Source organism: Helianthus annuus, chromosome 17 (assembly GCF_002127325.2).
Source record: "Helianthus annuus cultivar XRQ/B chromosome 17, HanXRQr2.0-SUNRISE, whole genome shotgun sequence".
Classification (NCBI taxonomy): domain Eukaryota; kingdom Viridiplantae; phylum Streptophyta; class Magnoliopsida; order Asterales; family Asteraceae; genus Helianthus; species Helianthus annuus.
Genome location: NC_035449.2, coordinates 172,477,932 through 172,497,603, shown reverse-complemented (window position 1 = coordinate 172,497,603; position 19,672 = coordinate 172,477,932). Strand labels below are relative to the sequence as shown.

General features: G+C 34.1%; 1 long non-coding RNA gene across 1 annotated transcript; it reads left to right on the top strand.

Moving 5' to 3' along the window:
- The first annotated feature begins 10,243 nt into the window (after positions 1-10,243).
- On the top strand, positions 10,244-10,517 carry LOC118489344. Its single transcript, XR_004887339.1, has 2 exons — positions 10,244-10,290; positions 10,371-10,517. It is a non-coding gene; the product is annotated as an uncharacterized LOC118489344 (long non-coding RNA).
- The last annotated feature ends 9,155 nt before the right edge of the window (positions 10,518-19,672 follow it).

Below are 19,672 nucleotides of genomic sequence, written 5' to 3'. Positions count from 1 at the left end.
AAATCGTGGAAAGAGCAGAAATGCTTTGGTGTCAACATTTTTTACCATTTCCTTAAAAATTTCATAGGAGTAATTGTAATCTTTGTTGTTTAAAATAACATCTCCCAGACATTGAATTTTTAATGGTATTTCATTGAAGGATGTTGTTTTATTTGAAGCACACATCAAAAGAGTGTGAAACAAAAACCTGGGTGCAGAAGGGAAATAACCTTTTTGTAAGGTATCCTTTTTAGGTTGTTCTGCACATCCCATGTTCAGAAAATCATTTTTCAACTCGGTTTTTGAGAAAGAAATTTTACCCTTTTGATCGTCGAGTTTAAAGACTTCTGAAATAGATTGTAGAGTGATTTGGATAGCTTTACCCTTTATTGAGGAGTTTATGGCTTTGATGACATCATCTTGTTTCTCAAGAGTGGCATTTTTTCAGAACTCTCTTTGGGTTTCTTGGTAGATGGGAGCATCTGTTGTTAACAAAGTTTTATACTTTGATGCAGCTATGATGTCTATGATGGAATTGAAGGTGTTGTCGGTTGTGGGTTTTGTGAGAATACCCAAGTAGTTGTGAGGAGCTTTGTATGGTATTTCGTTTGGTTCAGCAGCCATTTGAGTGGCGTCTTTAGGAGCGGATGAAGAAGATGATTTTGATTTTGACTTCGATTTTGATTTCGTCATTTTTAATGAAGAGGATCGAAGAGAGTTTTTGTGAAGAAGAGTGGAAAACTCCTTTGAGAAGAGAATTTTGGAATTTAATTCGACGGTGTGAGCCCCTGTTTGGGTTTAATCAGGGTTTTATTTTAGGGAAAAAGTGAATGCTGATGTGGCAGCAGTTATAATGATCTGACGGCTAAAAGTTGACCACGTGCCAACCCCTGATGAAATGGTAAATAATGGAGGACAGTTGTTTCGACAGCCAATGATGGATCAACCATCAATAGTTACAACGGTAACAAAATGAGGCAGTGGATGATTTTTACTATCAGTGGATAGAACAATGATTTTGAATATCAGTGTTTTTGAAAGAGAAGGGGTTGACTTTTCAGCAGAGGACAGACTTTTAGAGGGCAGATGTTGAGGCACAACAGCAGTTAAGGGACAACAGTGGATGAAAATAAAATGAAGACCATCAGTGCAACAACTGATAGTGCAGCAGTGTTTTAACTTTTGACAAATAATGTTAGCATCTGCTTGTTCAGATGTAGGAATTGATTTTGTCTTGTGTAAACACAATATCTTGTCCGACATCTGTTGAGCACCAGAATTGCTATTCTTAACAAAATACATTTTAGATGTATATTATCAAGTTTAAAATGCCAGCAGTTATCTTCGGAAATCTTTGTTCAAGGTTTTGCCACATGTTCATTATTCATGACAGTGGTTTAGCATCCCAGATGATGAAGACTTTTCTACTAAGGCTACTCATTTTGTGTCTAATTATTTGAACTAGAACATGAGTATCTCAGTAGTTCAAAATCAATTTACAATCAATTTTTGATCTGTGATGAACTAACTTGAGCTTGATATGACCTTGACATATGTACCAATTCCTTTTGATCATTTTTAGGAAAAGTAATTTCTCACAAAAATAAGGAAATTACATTCTGACCAGAGAGATGAACTTTTTACTATCAAAAATAAGTAAAAGTACAAAATATATAATATATAAAAAATAATATATCTGGTTTTATTCAGAGAAAAACTTTTGTAAGGATTTTGAAAATGACATCAAAAGGATCTGATAACTCTCCAAATAAGCTCATGATCATATCATTCTCAAGTTATTTTGACCCCTGTTTAGGAACATTTTCTTGTCAATTGATTTTAAATTCTTCTTTTAAGGTCAATCACTAGAGATGCCATTGTCACCTAAACAATTCCTGTATTGATGAATGCACACAGTTGCATGATGACCATTGTTTACCCAACTTTAACCTCATAAGTATTTTATGCTTATACTCTTTTCTTTTGGCTTCAAAAAATTTGAGATAAGCACACTTTGAGTTTTGTTCATTTTTCTTCTTCCCTTTTTACCCTTCTCATTCATAAGTAATAAAATACTTACCGGGAGATTTCATTTTGTAAAGGCTTAGTCCAGAATCATTTTGCAGTAATGTTTTGAGAGATCTGACCACATTTGTACATGTTTTATTACCAAATCTCACATTACGTATGATTTGAACTGTTTTGACCCCTTATTTTCTTAATGTGTTTTGACAAGGTTGATTTGGTCCTTTTGAGGATATTCAACCTGCCTTTTAACACATAAGAAATTTTGGCTAAAGCTTTATTTCCCTCTTTCTATGTTAGCAAAACACTAATGTTTATATGAACATAGGTTTTGTTAATCTGAGGTACATACTTTAGTATAAAATATGATGAAATCATCACAAATTCCATAACAATAGTTGAAATCAATTTTGAATGAAGGTAGACATACAATAGTTACCAGATAAATTTTCAGATCTGGAAACTATGAGTGATTTGTGCATGATATCACTAGTTGTATGGGATTTGTGAATCTTATGACATCTTGGTTGTTTTACAGAGTAACAGATTCATCATTTTGAGCATGATTTCTCTTGCTCTGTTTTTCAACTAAATACAATCAACCTTAGTATCAATGAATTTTGAGCTGAATTGTTATGTCAAATTGATTGTTAGATCGAATTTGACTGTCCAAGCTCTGATACCAATTGTTAGGATCGGAGGCTCTCATGATTGTGTTTGTTTGTATAAGTTTAACATTCAGAGTATATTAAATTATGTAAAGTGCAGCGGAAATGAATACAAACTTTGTTAACACAATTCAAAGAAGAGAATAGTTTGATAAACAATTGCTTTTCATCAGTCGAAAGGTTACAAAGCAAATCAAAAGATTACAAGCATGCTTACAATACTAAGCTCCCCCTTAGCCTGATACTCCAAGGTTGGTTGTTCAAGATGAAAGGATTGAATTGAGGAGAAGAACTCACTCAAAACGATCAAATGAAACAATACAGAGTACTGTTACATTTATAGACAATCCAAACCACTGAAGCATCTCAGCTGACGTCACCATGAAAGTGACATCTAACAACCTAACAAACTCTATCTACTGATCATTCCACTGCTGTGAACCCAGCAGTACTTGTCATGATCGACAGTGCTTGACTCAAGGCAGCAGATTGAACAGCATGGCTTTTTGTCTTCATCAGTCCTTGAGTAGAATAGCAGTTGTAGGTCAGCAGATGTTTATAGAGGCAGTACTTTGGAGCATATCAGATGTTTGAGCCACTTTCAAGGGGAAAGCAAAGTGTAAACTGCTGCTTATTGTGAGTCCACTGTTGTGATCCTGTTTTGGCTTTCATTATCTGTTCATTTGGTAGGGTTCAATCCCAACGTACAAGTTCAGAAGAAGAAAAGGAGAAATTGTTCAGAAAACAGTCAAACAAAGAGTTTCTTGCTGAAAGGAAATATAATTTGATGGGGAAATCAGAACCGAGAGTTGAACGAAGAACCTGTTTCAAATGTCAAGAAGTTGGACATATCGCTTGGAATTTCCCAAAGCAAACCAACACAAAACAGAAAGTTTCTTCCAACTTAAAAATGAAAAGAATTGTGTTGATAAAACCGAACAACCAACTGAAAAATTTAAAGAGTTTAAAAATTCCACTTTCGATGTTGGTGAAAGTTCGAAACGTTTTTACAAAAGAAAAGTCGATTTGAAGAAACAAAAATGGGTTGTTAAATCAGAGAGTAGTTCTAACAATGAATCTGATTCGTCAAAGTCAGAGGAGTTATTTGTTTTGAAAAATGATGAGAATTTCGTTCCAAAAATGAACGATGAAAACTTTCCACCATTGTCCAAAGAAAACTTGAAGTTAAAAGTTGGAAAGATTGAGATTTCAGATCAATTCTTCTCTTGTAAGGAACAATTTGATGCTGAAAAGGCTTTTAATGGAAAAGTGAAACATATTTTTGGGAAAATGGTCGATGGAAAGGTAAAAGGAGCAAATTAATTTTATAAATCAAAAAGATGGTGGAATAAAGATGATTCACCATCATCCAAGGCTGGTCAGGCTTGGGTGACAACGTACTCTACTTAAAATCCTGACTTGCCGGAGCTCCCTAGTTGGTAATCGTGGAGCAGGAATCGACATCATTCATGAAAGTTGTTTTTGTGAAAATTCAAAAAGTGTTAAGTTTTTCAAGTGGTAAAAGAAAAAGAAAAGCGAATCTACAAGTGGTAATTTGAAAACAATGTGATGAAACCCTACAAACTAATTTTCCAGAAAAACCATTTTGATTAGAACAAACTTAAGTGTTTTGAAATCATAATGGGAAAATAGTTTGTTGTCAGGGGGAGTTTTGATTGTTTAAGCCAAGTGGATGGCGAATTGAAGCAATTCACAACAGTTGTCATCTTATTTGTACAGTTTACTTTCAAATTTTTCTTGAAAATAAAAAAATGCAACATATTTTTGATTTTAGGGGGAGTAAAATTTTAGAAATTTCGAAAATTTGAAAAAGCCAAAAACATGACAAAATCTGAAAAGCCAAAAACATCAAAAAAAAAATAAAAAATTGAGTTTTGTTGAGAAAAAGAGGAAATGATAGAACATCAGTGGACTATCACAGCATGCTAAAGAATTGAAAAGTCAAAATGTGATAAATGATCTCACTAAGGATATTCCAGTAGGGTTTTATACATTCAATAGATTGTTTTCGAGATATAAATCTAAATAATTACTTACTTATCTCGTGTGGAACATCTCTCGGATATATGGGTTACCCCCGAAATCTCGTTTGAAAGACTTTCTATTTCTGACATACTAGGTCTTTGTGCGTGATGATATCTGGGGTATTATACCTAGACTTCTGATTTTGCGGAAGCAATAGCCTAATACTCGTATAATGCTCTACATTGCTTTAATCATAAAGCCCACCCTCAGTATAAAAATGATGAAACATTGCAAAATGCTAATCATGTGCTGTTGAAGAAAAGATCCCCAAACGGGACACACCTAAAGACGAGCCATCATCTATTTGTCTGAATGGAAGTTCTAAAGCTCTCATGGTCTCGCATTACCCGTTTACAGATATCATTAGTGTACATTCACCTGTAAGACTGAATATAGAAGTCTGGATACCGGAGTATATTCTGAGGTGGGACACGCGAATAAGTTTAAGTGCTTAAAACACTAATTCTCGTATCTCGAAACAATTGAACTTTGTGTGAAAATTTAAGTGGATCAATATACTAACAATCTAAGTGAATCGTTTAAAGCTTAAAATGTTTAAAGCTTAACGGTGTTGATGATTTGTCTCATAAACTGATAAGATTAAAATGTTTAAAGCTTAATGGTGTTGATGATTTGTCTCATAAACTGATATGATCCTCGTACGCAAACTCACAAAAATATAGTCTGTAAATATTTCTTTACTGTTTTCATTAAAAAAGAAAAACCCAAAAATATTGTGTTTTTTGCTTAAATATTTGAAATCTAAAAAGATTTTACTTCATCTTATTTTCGACAACTGATGTTGAAAAGCTGATTTTCAAAATTCCAAGTGCTAAACATGATGAACAACTGGTTGGGTGATTGTTTTGAAAAATGATAAATGAAAAACGTCTGTATTGGTTTGTTGTTAATCCTTCAAGTGGTTAATCAAGGCCATTAATTTGAACTTGATATAACTAATGATGATATTTGAATGTTTTGTTTACAAGTGGTAGGCAGAAATTATAAATTTGTTAAATCTTAATAATTGTGAAACTTATGTTTTGGGTAGAGGTTATACAGGAAACAACTTTGAAAGAGCCAGAGTTTGACTCCTGAGGATTTTCTACAGTTTAAAGCCAAGTTTCTGATCATGTTGCTACGAAGAGCTAGGAGAAGTTTTAGAACTTGTGAAAGCCAGACTGCAATCTCAGCACAACTTAAGGGTGAGTCTGTTAGAAAGGAAGGAGTCTAAAGAATTTAAAGAATCAAAAGACCTGATCAAGGGAATTAGAAGGCTCAAAGAGCCAGGTTGCGATTATGGAATTGTATTCAAGATTTGAAGCTACTTAGAGCCACATTCAAATCCTGATAATCACGCCAGCTGCTAATGATGATGAGTGAGAGAAAGAGGCACTACAACAAAAATGGCTTTTTAGGACCCTTTCTGAGGGATGCTTGTTAAAAGGGGTCCTAAAAAACTATTTATTAGGACTAATGAACTTTTGGGGTCCTTTTATAATATATTCTACTAAACCGGTGTCCTAAAAACCTATTTAATAGGATGGATGATTTTTTTGGGTCGTATTATCATATAATTTAATATGACACTTAACATGTAGATCCTAATAACGTACTTTATAAGACATTTAATTGTTAGTGTCTCATTATGTGGTATTGTATTAGGACACTTGATCATATGGGGTCCTATTATAACATAACTTAGTAGGACACGTTGTAGTTAAGTCATAAATGTTCAGTGTTATAGGACCCTTTCTAGTCGAAGTCATATTAGAACTTAACTTAATAGGACTCTTGACACTTAGGTCCTATAAGTTTAAACTTTATAGGACACTTAATCATTGTGGTGTTATTATAATACATCGTAATAGGACACTTGATATTTGAGTCATAAAACATTAGTTTTATAGGACTCTTATTCGCTAGAGTTTTATTATAATATAACTTAAAAAAACACTTGACACTTGGGTCTTATAAATTTAACCTTTATAGGACATTTAATCATTGTGGTGTTATTATAATACACTGTATTAGGACACCTGATATTTGAGTCATAAAACATCAGTTTTATAGGACGCTTATTCGCTAGAGTTCTATTATAACATAACTTAATAGGACACTTGACACTAAGGTCTTATAACATTAACCTTTATAGGACGCTTAATCATTATGGTGTTATTATAATACACCGTATTAGGACACTTGATATGTACTAACGTGATTAAAATTTAATACAAATGATTATGTATATTATTTTGTGTGACCAAAAATTATACAATATCTACACTTAAAATTTAAAAAAAAAATCACGGGCCTTTACATAACATTCATCACATCATTGTCACTTTTTTTATTTTCGTGTGACGAAATATTATCAAATATTATGAAAAAATGTGTGATTATAAACTTACAACATATTAAAAAATTTCCCAAAGTTATTTCATTCTAAAACTTCCACCAAAATATTTATCATAGAATTTAAATTTTCCCTCAAAATATTTAATCCAAAAACTTCCTACCAATATATTTCATCCTAAAACTTCCCATCAAAATATTCATCCTAAAAGTTAAACTTAGCCCCAAAATAACTTCCCCCCCCCCCAAAAAAAAATTTCATTCTAAAACTTCCCACCAAAATATTTCATTCAAACTCCCCTTTCAATTAATATTCTCATTTGAAAAATTATATTAGTTAATATTATAAAACAAAAAAAAATCTTACTACATATTAAAAAATTTATCCTATTATTAATGTTATATATTCTAACCATATGTGTTTTCTTCTAATTAATATGTAAGAGTATGCATATTAGTTACGTTTATATACGGTTTTACTGTATGCAAAATTAGTACTAGTGCCAAATTTCCCTTACCGAAATATTTTTGGTACCCACTTTTTGGCGTTTTCGGTACGGTACACAATATTATACGAGTTTAATTTCCAAATACCGGTAACGAAGAGTATCTACCGAACATTTTCAGTACCGGTACCTGTACCCATAGTTAACGATTTTTGGTAATGGTATTTTTGTATCGACACTGAGCTCATCACTAATCATATATGCATTAATAGATCATATTGGGCCTTAATTTATCACAATGGCCAATAATGGGTCATATATGTGTGTTAATGGACCATATTGTGCCTTAGTGGATCATAATGGAGAATAGTAGTCAAACATGTCTTAATGGACCATGTTGGGCCTACATGGATCACAATGGCCAATAGTGGATCATACATGTATTAATGAACCATATTGGGCCTTAGTGGATCACAAGGACCAATAGTGGATCATACATGTCTTAATGGACTGTATTGGGCCTAAATGGATCATAAAGACAAATAATGGATCATATATGTGTTAATCGACCACAATGCACAAAAGTAGATCATACATGTCTTAATGGACAATGTTGGGCCTGAATGGATCAAGTGCACAATAGTAGATCATACTTGTTTTAATGGACCATATTGGCTCTTAATGGGTCACAATGGACAACACTAGATCACACATGTCTTAATGGACCATGTTGGGCCTTAATGGATAATAAAGGACAATGGTAAGTCATAAATGTCTTAATCGACCATATTGGTATAATTAAGTACGTGTTCTAAGACTTGTTCCATTTTTAAGCATTTGATTTAAATATATTATCCTGTTATCATTGTTATCTTTACTATGTCTGCAGTGTGCTCCTGTTTGTTCTCTTTTTGCTAGACCAGTAAGTTATTATTTTTGTTTGTTTTTATGTGTTTTTCTATCTTTCAAATTAAGCTTTCAGATTTTTTGGTTGAAATTGGGCACTAATGTTTGATGAAATGCTGTGTGTAATAGTTTTATTTATTTACTTTTTTTTTCAATTTTCAGAATTTATCACAAGGTGGAGTATTCAAATGTTATATTTGTTAACTTTCTTTGCAAGCTACCACAATTTAAATGTTAGACTAAGGGGTATGGGGAGGGGGTTGGGGCGTGGGTTGGGTACAAACGCCCAAGTCACCACCCCGGGTGGGCTTGGGTTTCGGCGTGGCCCTTTGGGCGGGGGTTTCAGCCCGGGCGTGGTCTTCCGTGGCCGGCTCTCATTGGCTGGGTTGGCTAGGCTATAGGTGGCTAGGCTTTTTTTTTAATTTTGTGTGTATTTTTATAATAATTGAAAAAAAATTATAACACGTGGCCAACCCACGCAGGCTAGCCATGCCCCACCATACCGACCCAACATGCGACTGACCAGCGGTGCCACTCGAAGTCCACGTGTCAACCCATACCATATCCCACGGTCTTATACTAGTGTCACCCTTTTTGTTGGTGTTGTATTTATCAGTTTTTTTGTTTGTAGTGTTTATATCAATCATCATATGTAGATTAGAGAGCAAAAGAATGTCCTGTTTGCAAGGGGAGATTCAAAAGGGTGAAAATTAGAAGTATTATAATGTCTTTAACATACGAATTAAGAACATGTCTTATTGTTCAATCTGTCTCAAAACTTGATGATGTTAAATGATTGCTCTTTATACTTTATAATCAAATATGTATATTCATAATGTTAAGAACTCCTGTACTGATGTTAACAATTTATTAAGCAAGTTAATTGGTTATAGTTTCTTCCATCCCTAAACAACTCTATATCAAATTCAAGAAGTCATTAATTACTTTTATGTTCTCTTTTTTCACATATGCAGTGGACAACGTTTTATTTGTTGCATCTTGAAAAGTGTTTTCATTGTGTATTAAAAGTTCTTTATTTTGTTTCAATAGGTATCTGTCAATATTATTGCTAAAAATAACTGGCTTATTTCTTGGCTTGGACCTATTCTTTGTGGTTATGCTATCTGAGGTATGCTTAATTTTGCATAATGACCATGTTTTAAAATCTTTTTCATACTGAAATATGTAATTGTGTGTTTAAAAAGCCCTAGATAACCTGTAAAATTACAGCAGGCACCTATCAGTTTTCAAGCATGCCTTTCTATAATTCAGTTGGCCCATTTGAAGCCCCTAGGGCGGACGAAACATGGAAAGGGTATCAGACGAATGGCAAACAACGACGGGCATCTCCAAATCATGAGCGGATCAGGTCCAAATCATAAGCAACAACCCAAGTTAGTAAGCAGTCGCATGTTTAAATTAGGTTGAAGTGTTAGGTTCTATTTATCATTTGATTATTTTAATTGCTAAATTATTGTTAAATTGCATTAGTTCGATTGAACTTGAACATATGATTTCATTTTTCTAATTAAACTGCACCTCTACTTTATCTCTTCTAGTGTTAAATCTTATCTTATGCAACTTACATGCTTGTTTCATATGAAGTTGACCCAGAATGGGATTCATCACAAACCACAATTGGTTATGTGGATGGAAATAGTGACCTAGCTCACAGTGTGCTTGAGGTATTTTTTTTATTTTATTATTCTTAATTTGTACACATTATTTAACATGATGCTGAGATCAAGCAATTATTTTTTTTATGTTCGTATTTCATTATACTTAATCAACAATATGAATTTCTGAATAGAACTGATGTAGAATGCATTGGTGCATCCATATCATGGCCCTATCCATTCATCTCGGTATGTATTTGTTAAAGTTGTGATAAAAATAATTTTAATATCATGGAACTTTATGCTTATACATGGATTGTTTATTGTAGGTAGTCCATGAGGATTGAGGATGCATGATGACTCAAGATTTTATGCTTCTTATTTCTTTAATTGCTTTTAATTTCTTTGTTAAATGTTAAGACTTTATGGTGGATAATGTTATAACTTATTTATGGTTAGTGTTTTTGTTATGAACATGCTTATTTAAAATATAATGAAGTTTTATGTCTTTCATTAGTTGATGTTATACAATAACTATTAGGATGTTATATGTTGATGGTCTGTTTATAAAATAGGTTTTATAATCTTATTTGGAATATTAGGACGATTTTCTTAATATTAAAGTAGCTATAATGTTACATTGTAAGGGTCTTATACATTAATTTTTAAGGATGATTGTATGTGTATCAAAAGATTAAAAGTAGGTAATCACATATAAAACATTGTAAAAGTGTTCTAATATGTTCTTTTTAGGACGTTATGTAAGTTGTCTATAGACATATTATGCTACCATAAAATTGGTTTCATAATCTTATATGCTATATTAGGAGCCTTTTCTTGGTACTAAATTAGCTATAATGTCACATCATAAGGGTCTTATCAATTAATTTCTAAGGACGCTTGTAAGTGTATCAAAAGATTAAAAGAATGTAAGCACATGTTAGAACATCGTAAAAGTGTCCTAATATGTTTTTATTAGGACACTATTTTGGTTGTTCAAAGACATATTACGCGACCATAAAGTTGGTTTCATAATCTTATTTGAGATGATAGGACGCTTTTTTAGTTCCAGGACTTATTACGACCCCTTTACATGAAACGCTTTTACCGTTGGTCCTATTAAATGAAAGGTCCTATAAAATAGCAATTTAGGACGCTTTTGCGCGTACTAAAAACCCAGTTTTCTTGTAGTGAGGAGATTGAAGAATAGATCAACATCCAAGGGGGAGGTTAGCTTTTGATAGAAGAAGAGAAAAGATTGTAGGAAGCTTACAATGTCAGATGCTTTGGAGAGAGCACGAAGACTGGTCAAGATTGAAGATGTGACATACCGAAGAGTTGACACTAAAGACTTCGTCAACATCCAAGGGGGAGTCTGTTAGTGCATATGTCTGTCGACTCCGTCTTGTATCGAGAGTCCTGTGTCTAGATTGGATAGAATGGAGCTCGGTAGGCTAGATAATAGAGTTTTAGTGGTTTTGGACCAGTTTGCACGAAATGGCCATTTCGTACGAAATGGACATTGTCCATTTCGCACGAAATGGGTCTGGACCATTCCATGCGAAATGGCCACCCCTTTAAATACCTGAGCTGTCATTTCATTTTAAAGAGTTGCTGATTCCAGAGCCGAAGTGTTGCTGACGTGTCATTTGATCTGTAATGCTTTCAAATCTATAAGACAGTTAAAGTGAATCTGTGTGTCAATCAAGCTGATTCAAAGTCGATACGTTTGTTTCCGCCTCTCGTATTGATTAGAACTCTTTTGAACGACTCGTTTTGGTCGTGAAAACGATCCTACAGTTATACCTTATGGTCACTTAGTTTAATAAGTTATTATGATAGGTAGTTTATATGCCTTAGGAAAATGACCAAAATGCCCTTTTCATGCATAATTTTTATTTAAGCATATGTAATCTAAATTTTGTCACTTAAACTGATTATGCAACATATTTAAACATTTTAGGGCATATAATACTTGTCATAGGACTAGTTAGGCGTCTCGAACGCGCATTCGCGCGAACGAAGCGTTAAAGTAGCGTACGCTACCTTAGCAGGTCGTAACGGGTCGTAAGCACTTAGGATTGGTTCTGATTTAGAATGTAGGCTTTATTAACCCATATCACATTAGTTAAAATACTCATTTGGTTTACGAGACCTCATTCTACCCAATCTTCCGATTTAGGTGTCGATTTATTAACTTAGCGATTCGATTTCTAGGTGCTACCCAATCTTCCGACATTCATTAACTATTTTTAAGCCGACCAATAGTACGTTATGGTACCATAGGATATTATGATACCATAGGATCTGATAAATCCCGTTATCTGACTTTCACCATGGTTATGGGGGTAATGTGGGTAACGACAGAACCTGATGATTATTAACTTACCCTTTGGTGGTTTGTTAATACAAGTTGAACGATTAAGACGAGTCACGCAGGTTTGAATGTATTCAATGAAACGACCAAAAGTTAGTTTTCACAATTTAAACACGAACCACTGGAACTATTAAACTATGTGAACTAATTGAACTATTTGAACCATTGGAACTATTGAACTATGTGAACTATTTGAACTATTTGAACCACTGGAACTATTGAACTATTTGAACTATTTGAACCACTGGAACTATCTGAACTGTGCGAACTATTTGAACTATTTGAACCACTGGAACTATCTGAACTATGTGAACGATTTGAACTATTGAACCATTGGAACTATTTGATTTATGTGAACTATTTCAACTAATTGAAGGATTGGAACTATTTGAACTATTGAACGATTGGGTTATGGTAAGTGATTAGGTAACGGGGCGGGTGTAATGTGATAGAAGCATGGTGGATACGCCGCTGGTATTTCCTATATATAAGTGCTTTTAACACATTACATGTCGTTGCGTTATCTAGATCACTTGGACAAATGTTTTCAAAACAAAGTTACACTACATGGTTTACTTAAAGATATAAACCATACAATGTTTACTTCCAACAACGATTTACAACTTGGTTTACAAAGACAAATGTTTTCAGTTAAGATTCATGGCTACAATGGTTTTGGTTTATACATATATCATCTTGTAAAAGTTGATAGAAACATACTGCAATATCAAACTCTTTTGTTTTCAAGGTAAACACTCGACAACTCTCGTAGTTGGACGACATATTGCAATATGAACTCAAAACCATGAATCTAACATACTCACAAAACCTATGTACTCGCCGACATTTTTATACTGACTTATTTTCACATATGTTTCGGGTACCATAGTTTGATGATTGTTTGATGATGATTATGACGCATACTCACATAGGAATGGACGAGGCCTTAGTGACTCAATAACAATGAAAGACAATTTGTTCATGTTTTGCTTTTGATTTCAATACAATGTAATAAACTTAATTTAATAAAACTAAACTTCAATCCATGTGTTGTGAAGCAATGATTTTGTCACGACACTCCCCAACGTTTCCGTCGCGGTTTGTTGTTTTAACGTGGTCGGGGTGTGACATATTATGAATCCGAGTTTGTTTAAAAGAATACATGGAGTCCAAACTTGTACATGATGTTCAGGGTTTATAATAAAATGAACATGGAAGTTCCGAATTTACAAATGGACATGATGTCCAAACTTATGAGTGATTATAAGTTGTCAGGGTTTTAAACTTCATGTGTGGTCCAACTTTAGTAGGAGATTAAAGGGGATCAGGGTTTCTTAATGGGGTCCGAATTAATTAACGGAACATGTTTAGTATATATACAATTAGTTGAGGTGTCCGAATACACATTTATGTGGGTCTGGGTATGCTTAATAATTCCGAAATTATGAGAAGGTATATGTGATCCTAAATTAATTAAGAGTAAACTTCCGTTTTGCTCCCCGTGGTTTGGTCATTTTAACGGTTTTGCTCCAATAGTTTAAAAATAGCCATTTTCCTCCCTGATTTTTCTAACATATCTTCATTTTGCTCCCAGCCTCTAACTCCATCAGGGAGGAAACTGGCAACAAACTCGAAAGATTAGGGAGCAAACTGGCGATAAACTCGAAAGATCAGGGAGGAAAATGGCTATTTTTAAACTATTGGAGCAAAACCGGTAAAATGACCAAACCACAGGGAGCAAAATGGAAATTTACTCTTTAATTAAGGATTTCCAAGTTTTACAAGAAAGGTGAGTCTGAGGTTACTTGTATACTTCAGGGTTTAGGAAGGAAGTAAAGTATGGTCCGAGTTATTTGAATTTCAGGTTTTGATTACACAAGGAAAGTGGTCCGAGTTATTTGAAGGAATGGATCCGAGTTTATGTGGGATCCCGATAGTAGAGTTTGCAAAGAGTAAAGGGTCGGGTTTTTCTATTAGTAGTGTTGTCCGAGTTTTCTTTAGCTCGGGCAGGGTATATTATAAGTGATGGGTCGAGTTTCACTTAATGTTTTCAAAATCAACTTATCAATTCTGATTAATAAGGTCCTACAGTAACAGTCCAGATTACTCTTTGAAAAGTTCCAAATTCCTTTATGTATTAATGTTGTTGGGCAGGGAATATTTATTAGAGAGCTAAATTATAAAGCCATTGTTCCGAACTTATTTGATACCTCCAATTTTCATATCATGTGGCTGACGTTAGGGGGCCCGAGTTATTATCCAAAGACTCCGTGTTTATGAAAGTAAAATATCAAATTCAAATTCTATTCTATTCTATATATTAAAACATAAGGTCAAACAACAGTTAACTTTTAGTCAACATCAATTTGTGCATATATAGTTTTCAGATTTTGGTTTCGACCACCGTAACATTTACTTTTGTGACACTTGGTAACAAATAGTAACCCATTTTTCTTATGGTTTTCTTTTTATGCTTTTTCTCGGTATATCTAACTTCAACATTATTTTCCCGTATATATTAAACTTTAACCCATTTTTCTTATGGTTTTCTTTTATGTTTTTTTTCTGTATATCTAACTTTAACATTATTTTCCCGTATATATTAAACTTTAATGTTATTTCTATGTAATAAAACTTTTGGCATTGTTATAATTTTCTGACAAAATTTAAATTAGTTTTCTTTTTATAATAGTTTTGTTTTACGTTTTTTCTCATGTTTGATTGTTATTTCATTGCTACTTAGCATGATGTTTGTTGGTTACATTTGGTCTGTTTTTTACCCCCTTAATTTTTAATACGTGTCGGTATACATTCGCATTCGTGTATGGTTTACGTCACGTGAGTCACTAGGTGTTAAAAATTCGTGATTTTATTTTATGGTTTTTCTCGGTTTTGGTCTTCGTTTAATTGCTACTTAGCACGGCTTTACGCCTCCCGCCCCACAACACTTGTAGCATGTTTTTACGCCCCCCATCCTGCAACGCAGGGGTTTATGACTAGTTGTTTTTAAATCATTGACATTTGACTGTATAACGGGCTGAATTCATGTTGGGCCGAATTTGTATGAACATATATAACTGTTGACCTAAATTGTTAATCCATGTTATGTTAATAAATATTCTTAATATAATGGCGTGATCCCGGATTATAAATAATACATCTGTTCTGGATTCGTTTAAACCGAATTTACTTATGTGATTGTTGTACTATCCAAGTGGATGTATATGTACATGTAGTCGAGTTAACATATCATAAAAATCCAACCGTGGGCTACTGTGTGTACTGTGTGCTAAACATAATAACTGGGAATTAATAAACACCTGTTGTTTGGACACTAGGTTATTGCAAAACCCTACTCGTATACTTATTTACATGATATTGTACCTTTAGTCGCGTGTAACGGACCTAACATTTATTTAATGTGTAGAAGCACGTTAATACATTCCGTGCAAACTAAGGTGAATTCACTACTCTTTTACTAGCATGCGTACCGGGGGGACAAACAAACTACTATTCCTGGGAGGAATACTTTTTAAACTATTATTCCTGGGATGAATACTTTTTCTATATGTTGTAGTTAAATTCAATGTTGGTTAATAAACTCAAACTCTATCACCAAAGTCCCTACTTACTACTGAGCTAGTTGCCTGGGAGGCAACGGGGTATTAATTGATAGCACTATTAGACCTGACAAACCTCACATCGTGCTGGGAGCCGGGCGTGAGCTAATGACCTTAAAAACATTGATCAATGATGATAGACATTGATGAGGGCACAACAAACAGAACAGTCAATCGGTACTGAGTTTATTATTCATAACATGTCTTTAAACGAAACACTTGCATGGTTTACGTTAAACATAACTTTGAGCTTGCCAGCTTTATGTTGACACACTTTTCAACATGCTTGCAGGTCGTTAGACTCATCGATGGAATGGAACTTGCAGTCTGGGAAGCTAGAGTTGTCATGGGTCGTGTCACTTGAAGAAACATTTAACGTTTTTGCCTATGTTTTCTAAACAAAACGATGTTAGTTGATTTAACAATAATTTATGCTTCCGCTGAACGTATACTTGTTTGGAAGAGTCGTTTTTGAAATGCACTTTTCATGTTGGACATGATGTGTTTATTATTAATTACTATTAGTTCGACATGATTAGTGGCTAAATGCTAGTACGTCACACGCCTCGCAGTGAAACCTGCTTGTGGAATTTTGGGGATGTGATAGAGAGTGTGTGTCTGTGGAGGAGGAATGATAGTCGCTGCAGAGTAGGTTTGTGTTTTGGTTAGTTCTTTTGATTTCTTCTTTAATTGTTAACGATTTTGGCATTGGTCTTTCGATATCCAAAATTTTGCAAATGAAAATTGTTACTATCAATCAAATCAATGATGGTTTAATATTTTTCTGAGCGTTTTAAGTGATATAGCACATAGATGGGATCTATTAAAGCGCTGGGATACATCTACAATCATTGTTAAAAGGTTAGCAGATACATTCCTTCTGTTTTTGTTCTTATTTTTAGTAATGGTATATATATATGTACACACCCATTTGACCTTTAGAGAATCAAATGGATTACATTCAACTTAACTAATTTAAATTTGGATATATGTGTCCCTTTATTAACCTTCTAATTTCTTACATGCAATTTGATCTTAATTGTTAATAATCTACTAATTGTACCCTTTAATGCATGCCAGAGGATATGTAGAGGTCCTTTGGAAAATTTGGTCCTTTGAAGGACAGTTACTTATGCCGAGATTATGGTTGCAGGTGAGTACCTGATAAAACAATCACCAACTAATTCTTCACGCAAGTAACAAAAATGCATATGGTTCCACCAGTTCCTTATAGTTGCTATGGTTACATTACCTCTTTCAGAGGGCCTATGTTAATGTTTGTAGTAACTTCATGTTACTTAGATTGCTCGCTGTATATCTTAGGTTGAAGGCATTCTTATTAATTTATTGATATTTGCACATATTTTAATTAATTTTGGTTGATGAGTTAGGCGTTGATAATTTAGGTCTATATTTGAGTACACTTTCGGTATTTCGGCCACTCGGGCGCTCTCAATAAATATAAACAGATCATCATATGTGTGAATTTTCTTACAGGTAATCATAAACATAAACACCATAAGCTATAATCTGAATGTTATGGTAATGATGTTTATAAAGTTAATTGGGGGTTTTGCATGCTTTTAGACGTGGGTGTCTACGGAAAAGAAGAAATTATTAAGGTGAGGTGATAAACAAGATTTGTGACTCATCGGGTTTTCCCGCACGTTTCTGCTTTATCTGTAACTGGTGGAATAAATAAACCAAGCCTTATTTGATAATTAACTAAATTACTATATGCGAATTATGTGAAAATGTGCGTATTAGAAATTTATATCTATGTATTGTTTATTATAAATGTGCATATTTAGTATGTGAGTCAAAACCATCGGTTCTGACCCGAGGCCGCCTAGTCTCGACTTGGGATCTGCTGATTTGAAACAAGTGGGTTGCACCCACTTACATCGGCCCAACCATCGAGCCCACTCTAGGCGGTGGGGTACGCGGCGAGTGTGGGTATAAAAACCCTTAAACCTAGCCAGCATTCCCAAATTTTGGGCAAGCAATCATCACCTCCAAACACACACTCTCTCTCTCTCTCATCCATTCTCTCTCTAGACAAACCCTAATGTTCCACCTTAATCCTCCTCCTCTCCTCTCGAATCCAACCGGCAGCAGCTAGGATTCTCGGATCAGCTCGCATTCATCACTCGGGGGTTTCTTTCGTCAATCCTACACACCCTCACACTTCTGATTACAAACCAGTTAGTACAACATTGTTTGTAAGGATTTTGTGTGATTTTAGATGCATGATAAGGGTACTAGCTTTCTGACTACATTGTAGGTTGAATGATATGAATGGTAAAACTTTTTTTGATGGCTCTATGAATATATAGGATAGAAGTGTCTATTTGTTTGATGATTGACAATGTATCCTTTATGATAATATGTGGGTTGTTATGATGAGTTAAAGCTGTTTGATGAAATCCAATTCATGTTAAGGTTTTTGTATGATGTAAACATGATTTAGGATGAGAAGTATTGGTTGTTCATATGATAAATGCAAACTGCTAGGCCATTTGGTGATAACATGATGTTTGGAACAACAACCGAATATGAGTATAATGTTGTGTTTATGTGGTTGATGAAACAGTGATGGATAGTACTATGTTTTAGATAGTTTTTATAAAATGTTGAAAACCCTAACAATGAACTGTTTGAAGATGTTAGGAATATTTAAAATTTGTGTGTTTTGATCTGATTTAATAAGTGTACGGTATTGCAAACATGTTAATGAATTGTGGTTGGTTCGTACAATATGAGTAAGGTTCTAGAAGGATTCCATCAACGTTTTCATCATGGGTTGTGAGTCGAGATCATGTGGTGTCGACTCGAGACCACTCACTGACCACTCGAAACCAGACAACGCACAACAGGGGACTCGAGGGTTGTGAGTCGAGATCATGTTAATGAATTGTGGTTGGTTCGTACAATCTGAGTAATGAATTACGGAATTTGACAAAGAAACGACACATATGCACATGTGCATGGATAACTGGTACTCGATTTTTTTTTTTTTTTGTAAATTTTTTTATATTTTTTTTATTAACAAAATATAGCGATTTTTTCAAAAAAAATAGTAAAAAAATAAAAAAAAAAATTTGGGTGTTTTTTAGATTTTTTTAGGAATTACTGTTTGTGTTCACACTGGTTCTCGCGGTTCTCGCAATAAGGGGTGGTTCCTAACGGATCTTTGTCCTATATATATATATATATATATATATATATATATATATATATATATATATATATATATATGTATATATATATATATATATATATATATATATATATATATATGTATTCTTTATTATAAATGTGCATATTCAGTATGTGAGCCGAAACCATCGGTTCCGACCCGAGACCGCCTGATCTCGACTCAGGATCTGCTGATTTGAATCAAGTGGGCTGCACCCACTAACTTGACCTGGTCAAACCATCGAGCCCACTCGAGGCGGTGGAGTACAGGGCTAGTGTGGGTATAAAACCCTTAAACCTAGCCAACATTCCCCTATTTTAGGCAAGCAATCATCACATCCAAATCCCCAAATATTCTCTCTCTCTCTCTCTCTCTCATCCATTCTCTCTATAGACAAACCCTAAAGTTCCACCTTAATCCTCCTCCTCTCGTCTC